Below are 13,858 nucleotides of genomic sequence, written 5' to 3' on the forward strand. Positions count from 1 at the left end.
ACTGAAAATGCAATAATTCGGTATACTGTATAGTAATATATTTTTTTAAAACACCTCCCTAGTGTCCAACAGTCCAATGTCACATACCTATAGACAAAACCACATAAATATATTTTGTATTATTTTGTATTGGATTGGATACAGGACTTTTTATTGAATCCAATACAAAAAATTTGAATTTCCCGCTATGACCCCCATCGACGAGCGTATGCACGGACATCATCAGGAATCGCCGAGGGACGCGTACGCGAACGCCAGGTATTTTAATTCTTTCCGAACTTCCGTACCTCCATGCAAAAAGTGTTAATTTTTTTGCATGGAAATTTATTTTAGATTGTAGGCCAAACTCACCGAAATATGTCCAAAATTTTATAAATTTATTATTAAAACTTTTTTATAAAACATAAAAAAAAATCTTTAAAAAAAATCTTTAAAAAAAAAAACAAATTAGTGTATATTGTAATGTTTTGTACAGTAGCTTATATAATATATATATAATACAATTATGTATATTATATAAGGATTTCTTTGTATGGGACTCAATACAGCTTTTTTGTATTGAGTTTAATGCAAAGCGATTTGAATTTCCCGCCGCGCCTCCCGCACCGACGCATGCACCGACGTCACCGGGAAACCCCAGTGATCATCACTGCACTTGCCGGGAGAGGACAGAAGAGGTCAGACGTGTCCGGAGGAGCTGCGGGGAAAAGGTGAGTATTTTTTTTTAGAGATCGACGCTGGAACAGAACAGATTATCACAGCAGGGACCAGGAAGTTAATGCATTTAACCACCCGACAAAGTTCGGGTTTACCGATTTTTGCTATTTTTTTTACCCCGAACCAAGGTCGGGTTTAACGGTCGGGCGGTTAACTATGGTAGAGACATTAGATTGTAAGGGACAGTTGTTGACATGACAACATGGAAGCTGTAAAGCACTGCATAATATATCTGCACTATAAACAATGTATAATAATAAAATATCCCTCTGTTTGCTCTGATAAGTAGACCTACTATTTGATTACCAAAAAATGGTATGCTACATTAAACGTTTTTATAGCATTTGATATTTTAAAAAATCCAAAGTACTTTTTAAGTTTTATGGTTACACTTGTCTGTATCACACAAATGCCCTATATCATGAGATTGCCAATAACAGTTAGGAGAGTGAATGGGAATCCAAGGACATGGACAACTTGAGTGCAGTTTTAATTGATGTTGGCATATCACCGCAATCGTACATGATTTGTGTCAGGTCAATACTTTAAAAGAAAAGAAGTAAATGTAATAATGGGTCTTAAAGAATACGTGGACAGCCAAGAGAACTGCTACCTATCATGTTTGCATACAAGAGGCTAAAAAATTAACAAAGTCAATGAACAAATCGCTCCAATACGTAGGTCAAACACTAACTAGGCAAAAGGCTTGACGAATCCTCCAAAAAAGTCAATTTTTCTTTCTCACCATTTTAGTATTTGTCGTCAGTGTCCGCCTGCTTTAGCTTAGTCTATTATGACCTCTTCTGGCTGCTTATCAAAGTAAAAACGGCTATTGTGTATTAACAGTAACAGAAAATGTATTTTTCTTTTTAATATCAAATTTTTTTGTCTAGGTTTTATTGCCATGCAAACTGAAACTTGGAAAACAGAAGCATGGAAAACATATGATCACTATTGTTAATGTATGCATTAGGACTGCAATTATGGCATGTGAATATAGAGTACACCAGATCACACACCACACTGTGAACTACATGAATGTAGGATTTTTTTTTTTTAAAAAAAGCTATTTTTATGCAAGTGTGGGCTGCCAATTTGCATGTGATTAGCCTAGTTGTGGACGGTGATTTGCATAGGTAAGAGCTCACACTTACATTGGAATGCCACAGCTGCTAAAAGAGAAACTTATCTGGCAGGCTGCCTTACAGAGTACATATACAGAGAGAATTAAACTGGATCAATTGTGTGCAAATAGATGATTAACATATTTTAGGCAAGCCACTGTTTATTAAAAGAATTTGCAAATACATTGCTTTGAATATAGCAAAGCTGCAGTTCAATAAATATATAGTCAACCCTCATGGCATGTAAATTTTTAAAAAATAAAAATGATATAAATTGACTACCTACTGGTAAGAACTGAGAATGATCTATTTAATGTGTTTCTTTCATTCCAGCCACCCTGCTATTTGTAAGCTGTGAACATCAAACATTGCATGACTTACTTTACAGAAATCTGTTTCAAAGCAGTACATTCCAGGTAAAGAAAAGTAAAGAGCACAGCCTTCAGGTATTTAGAGGTACTACAGTCACGAAAACTGCAAGACCATATATATTTTCCTTTTAAATTATATAAATCACTTTATGCTAAACAAAAATGACAGTGGTAATAAAGGTACCAGAGGTTTTGAATTTGTTGCTTGTTAGGATTCATTTTTGCTCATGCAATTTGGACCTAAAATACTTTGTAAAAAAAATAACCACCCTTGCAATAAAAAAATTCAGCAAAAGTAACAATTCAGAACCTTTACAAAAAAATTTGTGAATATTAACATCAATTATCAATCATGTGAAAAGCATCTGCATAGTTTTAAATATTTATAATTATAAGGTATTTTAAACTGCCTAAAGAGGAACTAAACTAAAAACTACTAAAAAAAAAAAATACACTTACCTTCAATCCCGCATGGCAGTCCGATCCATCCTGGGGTGTCTTGTATCAGGCCATGCATGGTCCTGGCATTTGTCCCAGGGCCGGCGCTCCAGGCGCTGTCATCTTCGTCTATTCTGGGTTCTTCATCCGATGTCACCCGACCCAGGCTGGGGTCGGTGACTTAGGGTGAGGAAAAAACTTGCTGATCTCACTGCGCATGCGTGAGATCAGCACATTTTTCTCTTTGCGCCAGATGCTCGGACATGGGCAGAAGGAGCACCCAAGAGCCTGAAGGGTGATGTAGGTATCCCAGGAGGCTTTGCACTCCTATTCATTCTCAATCACCTAGGCGATTGAGAATTAGGAAAAAGCTGCTCTCTTTTTAAAAAAGAAAAAAAAAAAAAGAGTGTTGCAAAAAAAACACAAACAATAGAATTTTTACTTTACATACAGTAAAAGGGTTGTACCCTTTTATGTAAAGTGAATTTTCTGAGTTTAGGTACACTTTAAGTAAATCAAAGCTGGGGTGTAAAGGTCACTAAGGGGGTTTAAGAGGGATGCCCAGGGTTTCCAGTGCCTCTGCCACCTGCCGATTTTTTCTACACTTCTCTACATTTGTACATCTCATCAACTGCTGAAGATTGCTGTTCTTGTGTCTAATGGGGAAGAAAAAATGCAATGACAGTAGCCCACAGCCACTGATAATGGCAGAGATGTGAAGAGAAAGAATAGTTGGCAGGTAAAAATCTTTAGTAGGACCCTTGAGTAGTCAAATATGACACCCCAAATAATGAGGAGGGTACCAAACCCATTCAGGGAACCCATCCAAGGCCTTTAAAATTCTAGGTACACCCCTGGCTTAAAGGTTTTCATGCCAAGTAATCAATATGCAGAAACAAAGAGTCAGTGCTACAGGTAACCCCGCCCCTCAGGACCTTCCTGGATAGGAACACCTATCATATCCATAAAAGGTCTTCTGTAATCTGGTTTTCCCAAAAAGGAAAGGGTCAAAAAGCCAGAGCCCCATCTGCCCTTAACAATGGCCCTTGCTTATAACATAGCCTGATGTTGTGGGGTCTAAGGGTAGGGGGCTAATTTGGAATCTGGAACCCCTTAATTACCCCATAGTATCCCTTACCCATTCCATAAAAGGGTTAAATAGACTTGGAAAAAAAACAATAACATTGTGCTTAAAAAAATTTCTTTTTAACTAATACCAACCTTTGCAGGATCTTGCACTACAATATTTAAAGTATCGGTTGATGTATGATCCATCTATCCATAGGGATCTGTCGTGAATGACAGATGTGTCATGACGATGGCTGTCTGATGTCCCACAAAAAAATCTATCCAGCAATGATCTGATGTCTCATGAAGCCTTGCTATCCATTAATGAGCTGATCTCACCTGTACCACACAGCCTGTACCATTCTGGCTTCTTCTAATGTCTATCAGGTTACTTGGTACAGGGATGTTCGTTCTGAAATGCCTTCTTTCCTCATTGGGTGAAAGAGTAGAAACCACGATGACAAAGCTACTTGCTTTTTGCACCCTTACATTTTTGGAAAACCAAATTCCAGAGAACCTTTTGAAGCGCAGGAAAAGGGACAGTAATGATTGTTGCCCTATTTACTGTCCAGGAAGGTCCCAAGCCTGTTTGGTTTTAATATTATAGTGTCAAAGCCTGACACTGCTTTTGCTGAGCCATGCTATCCTGTCAATGTCAAAGTTATACTGTCAATGACAATTAAAGCATGCGTCTGTGCTAAATCTGACCACTGAATAAAATAAATATTCAGATGTGTCCAGCCAGGCTGGCTATATAAAACTAACAAACCTATTTTTTGGAAATAATTATGGCATATAAAAATATATATATAGCTTATATAAATATATAGTAGGTGCCACATCCAAATTAATTGTGACATCAAACTTTTATTTATAATAACTCGGACTTTTAAGGCACCTTCTTGATTGATTTACATTATCACATTTATTTATAAAACCATAATTTATTCAGGCATTAAAGCATGAAACACATTTTCATCTTTTTACAAATATACAAGCAATACAGAGTCAGTCCAAATTTCTTTGACGTATTTTGCAAGTTCTATTTCCTCAGGAATCCCTGGACTGACATCAAAAAGGTGAATTGATCATTCTCATCTATTTAAACATACCATTTGAAGCCTTCATTATCAATATACTCTGATATAGGTGAATCTTGAATAAGCTACTTAGCATACCAATGGGGTCTGTCAATCACTTTGAATTTTTGTCATCATTGATGTATTTGAGGAGTTTACCATAATGCATTCTTCCAACATTTACCCATTGTTGGACACATGTCTTGTCTGTTTATATCACTGTATGATCCATTGCTATCTTACAATGCCCACTGGCTTTCTAGAAATTCTGTAGAAAGCAGGGTTCTGGCTGGCTTTCTACACAGAACTTTTCAACCAATAAAAATGAGCTTTTAATTACAAAAATTCTCTAATGAATCATGCTCAATAGAGCAGATTAGACTGAAAGTTAAGAATATTTATACCAATAAAGATTTTTGCAAGCTTAGCACTGCTGCATACAGCCCCTAAAGTGTATAAAAAGTCTGTCACTTTAAACAAGCAGCTAGCAGGCTTCAGTAAGCCTCAGCACTACCTTAAAGGTGGTTGAAAGCCTGCTGAAGCTTGTTAGCAGCTTGTTCAAAATGACAGTCAGCACTTCCATCTTGAACTATAATAAATCTCTGTAAACTGGAACTGAGGAATTATTAAAAGGCTTCAAAACATCTGCACCATGCTTGCTGAAAGATTTTCAAATGCTCTGCCATGGGCATAACTACAAATCCTGGTGGTTCATAGCAAAATCTTATTGGGCTACCTGGTGACCTCTGTGGTACCTGTTAGTCAACAACTACTGGTTTTATCCTTAGCATAATATATAATTGAAATCAAGGACAGACAGCCATAGAGATGTCTGCATAGTCAATACACTTTTAAAGATCAGTGGAGTGCTGATGTCCTTTAAAGGTACTAGGTTGTTGTTGAGAGGGCCAGAGTTGTTTAAGCTCGCCAATTGATCCTTCAGTGGGCCCAGATATTCAGTAGTGGACCTTTTTACTCATGACTAGAAGATGCTCTGGCCTGGTGGGCTCCTTCTATGTACTACCCTCCATCCCTGTACTACATCCATCAGTAAAGTTGTCAGGCCATGATGTTCACAGACATGGTGTAACTACACACTATGTTTATTCTCTCCTGTGGCCCACCCACTGTTCCAGTATAAAAGAAGTTCCTATGCACTGTATCAGCTCAGGGAGAGGAAAGGAGATAATCACCTTCTCTGGCTGGATGACAGCAATGTGGCCAAAGTGGGAAAGCAAGAAAACAAGAGGCCATCTTTTAAGTCAGGGTCGGCAAAGTTTTATGGCCACTAGGCCATTTATGGGGTGGGCGGAAGCACACTAGGCCGGACTCACCCTAATGGCTCCGCCCACCACCAGGGAACACCCCCCGAAGTGAAATCACTCTCCTCTGTTTGCATTGCGGAGGAGAGGGATTTACCTTCAGGGAGCTTTCCATATTTACTGCGGCGACTGAGGTATCAATGCCGGCCGCAGTAAATAGGGGAGCAACAGCAAGGGGCAGCTCTGGCCGATCCGCCTGCCAAGCACAGCTCCGGAGCAGCGGTATGCCGGCCGGCATTAGGCCGGATCGGCCAGGGGGCGTTAGGCCTGAACAAACTACCGGCTAGGCCATCTCTGGCCTAAAAGCCGGAGTTTGCCGACCCCGGTTTTAAGTGAACAATATCTAAAAAATTCATAATAAAAAAAAATCATGACTTTTTTTGTCTATAATTGATTACAGAAAATTAGTAAAATATAAACAAATAAACCAAGATAAAATGCTTAGGCAACTTTCTGATAAACTGGCTGGTCATTGTGTACTGACAATAACAACAGCCAGTATGTTTGGGTTTATTTTTACTGCTTATTACTGCAGCCTAACAGCACCAATGTGAGGCTTATTATTACTGCCTAACAGCACCAATGTGAGGCTTATTATTACTGCCTAACAGCACCAATGTGGGGCTTGTTATTGTGGGGCATGCACAGCTCAGCGATTTTGACAGATAAAAGGGAGTGTTCAAGCAGGTGAGTATTTTTTTATTGGCAAAGGGACATCACCTGCAACTTTCTTCAATAAAGCTCTGCCTGATTGCAATTTTTCTTTAAATGGAACATTGAAGCTGGTTAAAAAAAGCTAAAACATTACAATTGCTGTGGAATAGTTTGTCTAAATAATGGGTTTAAATAGGTAAGTGAATGAATGATTGGAATGAATGATTGGATCATCAAGAATACACCAATATTCCTAAAAAAAAACTCCCCATTACTTTTTGGAGAATAAGAAATTAATATATATTACATATCAGGTATAAAGAAAGAATACAGGCTAAGACGTGTTTTAATCTTTCAACAAGTAAGGCTTCAGAATTTGGTTTTCTTTCTAAAAATACAACAATTCCCTGCCATTGGTGTTAAGTTCTAGACCAAACTATTACTTCTGTTTGGTATGTATTATTAGGCTTTTCATTGCCATATTTATGTCACCTAGATTAAAAAATACATGTGTTTATTAAGGTGAACTTTTTCTGGATAGAAGTTTTGGATAGAATGGAGAAAGTTAGCGCATTTTATAGCTGTCACCTAAACAGGATGTAGTAGAAAATGATTACAGTCCAAAACAACTGTCTCAACTGTTGAATACCTGGAAAGAAAAAAAAGAAAATCTATAAGACATAGCAAAATTTTACCAGGGGGTTTCAACCACTTCCTCTAAAAATGTAGATATACATGTGAAATGATTAACCACTAAAAATATATTTGCTTAGAATCAGCATAAATATTTTTGAGAATACTATGTTACCTGCATTTTTCATTTTTATTTAGTGCTTTTAAATAAAATCTATCTTGTTTTTTTGGTTTCACATCTCAATCTACTCTGTTTCACTGACTGTTCCAAGTTTGCCCCATCACTTCAGGAAAACCATGTAAAGAGGTGACGAGAGATGACAGTAAAATATTCAAAGTATAAACAATTAAAAAAAGTTTTGACAAATGAATATTTGGAAGCAATTTAGTGCCAGTAATGACAGTATCTGAAATTTTTCCTTTTATCATTGCAGTTAAAAGCTTTTAACATGTCCTTTATGGACCACAATGCCTTAAGCAAGTTATGTGGCGCCTGTCACTGGGGTTTGCAGCTCACCACGGAAGAGACTGACAGGCTTTTTCATGAGGTGGTTCAGCTTCAGCTCAGACAGACAGGTTGTTCAGTCATCTGTTTAAAGTGGGTTTCAGGAGCAACCAAGAATATGTGTCACTGTCGTATTGGTTGTCATCTCACAGTGGATATCATTAATAACACACTACAATTCTTTATCCTTCATTTTGCATAGTCATGGAGAAGCTTCCTAAAACAGGCAAAATTTGAAAACTATTTTTTTGCCTTTATATATTAATAATTTGATTTTAACCTTCAGTGTTCTCACTATTAATAACGTCCTATGCTTTGGTCTTGGCTGCAGGGCATTGACTCTGTGTTACACTTCAGCCCTTTGGCTGTCCTTCTATTACTTATTCTATCCATGAATACAAGCAAGGTGAATAGGTAACTACTGACCTATGACTATCATTAATATTCAGCAGAGCCTTGCATCACAGAGCTCAAAGTTACCCATGGCCATAGGGACTACTGACAGCCAAAAAGCTCCTTGACCTTGACGTTTAATTACCCCAAAGGAATCCAGTCTTAGGCAAGTCTGTCGAAACCCCAGCTATGTCATGTTCTTTTGTATGCATGGCAAAATTAGACAAGTTGACTTTTTCCTAATCTAGCTGTCAAAAAAAAAGAAAAGTCACTTCTTTTCTTTTTTCTTTTTTGGAAAAGGCCCAAAGGAAATGATTTCTCAATGTCAACATTCAAGTTTCTCAGTCTGTTTATCACTTTTAATCCTGTGAATTTAACACGTGAGTAAATAGGACGGACTAGTAAGCTTCTTCAGTATAAGAGTGCAAAGAGCAAAGCCAAAGTTCAAATATCCAACTAAGTCTAAGTCCCAAAGGAACTAATGGATTTCATTTTATTAAAAGTTGACGGGTAAAGGATGAATTCTGCTATAGTCTGCATAAGATATTGCAATGTGTACTTTCCTATCTGCAGTAACCTATATGAGTTGGTTTGTATTATTGTTTGTTTGTAGCAGTGTGTCTTTGCATTGCTTCATTGTTAAAAATTAAATTAAGGATTATGAGAACATGTCTGTGTCCCCCAATTAAAGTGTAACTAGAAGAATCATTTTTAAAACAAATTACATGCATTTAGATTACATCAGCATGGTGATGGCAATAACAAGACTCCACATTCCATATTTTCCCTATATTCCCAGATTATAGGTAGAAAATCTACCTCTATTTATTTTATTTTTTTGTATGTATATAGCACCAACATATTACACAGTGCTTTACAAAGTTCATAGTCATGTTCCTAACTGTCCCTCAAAGGCGCTCCCAATCTAATGTCGCTACCATGGTCATATGTCATTAACACAGTCTAAGGGCAATTTTGAGGGAAAGTCGATTAACCTCACTGCATGTTTTTGTCATGTAGAAGGAAACTGCAGTGCAAGCACAGGGAAAACCCCTAGATAATTTCAATTCTTTCAAATACTTTCAATTCTGACTTCATTGACCATTATTTGCTGTTCTTACTTTAATGATCATGCAATATTATTGTACCTAATGTTGTACAACTTACCTTGTTTTTTAATAACTTTATTTACCTGCTTTACCCCTGCACATTGGTCAGCATTTACACATCATTGTTTACGGTTTACACATTTTTTAAGGATAAGGAATGATAAAAGATTACGAAGTCACACAATTTTAGTGCAGAAATGAATAAGGATAGAGGATGTAGAATAACCCTCTGTGTTCCCAGAAGGAAGAATTTAGAAAGGGGAGTTTATAGAAAAACCATACATAAACAGACTCACTACATAAATCTCAAATGGACATAGGCAAACAGGCTTGGGAATGACAGTAACTAGAGGATACTGAAAATGAAATGCAACATTCTCTGAATTTGTCCAAATAATTAGTTGACAGTTGCTTCCTAAATAAGATGATATTACTCATGCTAATTATATTATTTTTAACTGGAGGTTACATAAAGCTTACACGTATTCATTTCATAACAAAATGCCTATACATGTCACTGAGATTCACAGAATCTTAATCTAAATAGTGAACAAGCAAGCAGAGATGCTGCTTTGAACTAATTAATCACACTGCTGTGGAACAAGAGATAAAAATCTATAAGATTAAAACAACAATATCCCTGAAAAGTACCTGGCTTTTGAAATTGTCTTTAGAAAGGATCTGACAGCAAAACGCACATAATAAGGACTCAAGGCCATGTCAAACTATTGATTTCTCACTCATTCCCTGACAAGTCAATGAACTAATTCCTTTTTATGGGAAGTAACAAATCTGTGTTTTCTTAGTATAGTCTCTATTGACTCTGGTAAAGGTTGACTGTAAAAGTTCATATTTTATAACACTCTAGGGGTCATAAAAAATTACTGTAGAGATTGATAAAATAATGTTCCTTTGCTTCTTTTTATCCTCCTCAGACTTTTAAATAAGTTTAAATGTGTTAGGGAAATTACAATTTTACCAGGTGAAACTTCACATTGTAGTTCAGTAGATTCCCATATATTTTAGATTTCCTAGAGATCCTAGTTTTATAGCACTGCATTCAAAATTAGCAACACTTGCATAAATAAATATATATATATATAGTGGTGTACCACCCTTGTGTGGTAAGAGGTACTGGAGACAGTAGATAGGTTTGAAACGGACCCAGAGTCAGTTTTATCAAAGGTTGCATAAGATAGAATAAAACAAATCAAAAAAAATCCTAGCCAGTCACGCACTAACTATACAGTAGGCAGATTCCTCTCTACCAGTTGGTGGCTAACCCAGTCAACTCAACACAAATGTTCCAGCAACCTTTACTCACATGTGGTACAAAAATAGCTCTCACAGGCAGCTTTCCTGTGCCCAAGGTCAGAGAGAGCTTTCTTCCTCTCCTTCCCTTTTTTACCTGCTGCTCACAGCTGTGCAGTACTTAAAGGCCAGTCAAAACCAAACTCCGGCCTGGATGAGAACACCTCTGAGAGACATGCAAACCCCAGTCTGCAATCCCAGCAGACATGTTGCTGGGTAATCTCTCCCATAGGAGAGGAAACAAACCTCCCTCAAAGATGACTCCATTTACACTGGAGAACAATTTAACACATTTTTTATTGACTTCAATTTTTAAGCCTATTTACACTAAAATAGGTATGCTGATGCTGAAAGAACAGTTAGTTTTCTTCTATCTTGTCAGTTTTTTTGTCTACTGCTTATAATAATGCATTACCGTAGCGTGGATTTGTATAGGCTATTCATTTACACGCAAGAAAGTGTGGTCAGAGATTGTGCGCTGCTCTAGTGAACAAGCAAAATGTATTTTTCTACTTACACACATATTTTTTTTCTTTCAGGTCATGTCTGGCTCTGCTGGTTCTTGTCGTAAGTGCCTAAACAACCCTGATTCATTTTGTTATATTTGTGGCAGTTTCACCATTCTCCGTCAAAGGGCGAACATCAGCACATAGAAGAGCAAGCCTATTTGGCATATTTCAAAGTTAAACTTGGTGATAAAGATAAGTCTTGGGCCCCTCATAAGGTGTGCAAACAGTGTGTCGAGGGTTCACGGATGTGGACAAAGGGAACACGTAATAACATGCCATCGAACCAGAGAAATTGCATTTCTGCAGTACTTTAGAACTGACAGTGGCTTTGTGTATTGCCATAACATACCTGGTTTAGTGGAAGAATTGGGAATTCAATCTATAGCTCAACTGAATGGCGACTATTCATCGCTCAAAGCAGAGCTTAAAGTGTGTCCTCCTTCACAACGACAATATATTTGCGTCAGTCCCAATTGGCCATTCAGTTTCTCTTGCTGAAGAATCTGCAGACATAAAGAGAGTCATTGAGTTGTTGCAATATCACCAACACAATTGGGTCATCTGTGTTGACCAGAAATGCAGATACACCAGGTATCCCTGTATTTGTGCATGTGGGACAGCAGAGCTCGTGAGAGGCATTAGGTGGAATGGAATTGGCCTCCAAGATCTGCCCTAAAACCAGGTGATCCAAACATTCTACATGAACCACTTGTTGATAAAAAGAATAATATATTCCTGTCTCTGCACATGAGACTGGGTCTGATGAAGCAGTTAATTAAAGCTATGCCAACTGAAGGAGACTGCTTCAAGTGCCTCATTTTGACATTTCCTAGCCTATCATTTGAAAAAATAAAGGCCGGTGTGTTTGATGGTCAACAGATTGGGCAGCTCATCAAAGATGAACATTTCTTTAGAACAATGTCAGAAGTGCTTGGTTATCATTCAAAGCCATTGTCAAGGACTTTCTTTAAAACACACAAGCAAAAAATTACAAAGAAATTGTACAGAATCTCTTGGAGAGCTACAAAATGCTTGGTTGCATCAAGGTGCATTTTCTGCATAGCCATCTTTCTAACTTCCTGGAAAACCTTAGTGCAGTCAGCGATGAGCAAGGTGAACGATTCCACTAAGATTTGAAGGTCATTGAAGGACGGTATCAGGGTAGATGGGATGTAGATATGATGGCTGACTATTGTTGGAGCATCCGGCGGGATTGTCCTAACACTGAACACTCCAGGAAAAGCTATAAGCAGAAACGTTTACCTTAACCGCCTACCCGATTAATTTTCAAACGATGTACTGCAAAAAATATGTCATAAAGTAACAATAAATCCTCTGTATGAACAAAAGAAATTTAAATAAACAGTACATTCAAGTTATTATTTCATTATTTTTTCATTGTATGTAAAATTTGTATGTTTTTTTACAAAAATGGAGGGTATCCTGTATCGTAAAAACTGGATGTGATAGCAAAAAACTGGGATCATTTCTGAATTCACCACCCAAAAATTAGTAAAAAAACAAGTGTAAGATCTAACTCAACAAAAATGTGTTTTCTCAGTGTTATTATTGTTGCTAATAATAGAATTATTACATGTTAGCAGAGCTCCACTGAAAAGCAAAAGGAACTATAAACACAACTTCTACTTGTTCTGCTTAGGTTAAAAAAATATGAAAGGCCTTGCTATTCTTCTGATCCCTCTAAGACAGTTGCAGAAAGGCAAAGTATAAATAAATAAATAAAATGTTAGGGTAGCATTATCCTTATATATCACACAGACCAATAAGTGGTTTTTGACACACATTCCACTGAAGACCACAATGCCTCCACAATATAAAATGGTAAATAAAATGATAATCCCACAGCTGTGGGAGTGAAGCATTTGATGGTTCTTATAGCTTGGGCACCATTACTAATATTTTTATCATTATTATTATTATTAAACAGTCACGTGCATGATTAACCACATAAATATCTACCATGAAATTCAATAGTGGGAAAAACTTGTCCAAGATGACAGAGCAGCCTGCTTATCCAGATTCATGTCCAGCCACTGTAGCTTCATTTTCCTTCTCAAACATTCTCTATGTTCATGCCACAAAAGTAAACTTTACTCTCTACTGTAAGGCCCAAGTCCAGCAACAGTACTCGCCAGACACCAGTTCCCAAATCTAACACTGCACTCGTCTATAGCAAGCCCCCACTCAGCCTCACGAAGCTAGTTGCGCTGTCCCAGCACACAGTTGCCCCCAGGTCTTCTGTATGCAAGGGATGGTGGCTGGTGAAGAACTGACAGAGGACCAGGAGCCCAAAGATAAAGCAGTACGAAGATTCCAGCAGAGACAAGTCCAGAATACAGCGCCAGGTCATTCACAGTGATTCTGTCCACCAAACAAAGAATTCAAGGGCAAGACAACAGCAGTCGGGGGTCACTGGCAAACTCACAGGGTCAAGAACAGGCAAGGTCAGCAACAGTATACATAGTTCTCCCCAGAGGTTTTTAGCCGGTTTCTCCGCCCGGCTGATTTGAATACCCCGCCCAGCTCTCCTCGGCAGCTCTCATCCTCGGATGCACGGATCTCAGTGAGGCTGCTCTGTGCTCTGTGTCATCCGTTCAGAGGATT

General features: G+C 37.7%; 1 long non-coding RNA gene across 2 annotated transcripts in view; it reads right to left on the reverse strand.

The window, feature by feature from the left end:
- The window catches only part of LOC140334110 (uncharacterized), a 75,524-nt gene that overhangs the window by 17,725 nt on the left and 43,941 nt on the right, over positions 1 to 13,858 (reverse strand). For both annotated transcript variants that reach the window (XR_011921481.1, XR_011921479.1), the window contains one exon: positions 11,583 to 11,736. This is a non-coding gene — a long non-coding RNA (uncharacterized lncRNA). The remainder of the gene's footprint in view (positions 1 to 11,582; positions 11,737 to 13,858) is intronic.

Source organism: Pyxicephalus adspersus, chromosome 1 (genome assembly GCF_032062135.1).
Source record: "Pyxicephalus adspersus chromosome 1, UCB_Pads_2.0, whole genome shotgun sequence".
NCBI lineage: Eukaryota > Metazoa > Chordata > Amphibia > Anura > Pyxicephalidae > Pyxicephalus > Pyxicephalus adspersus.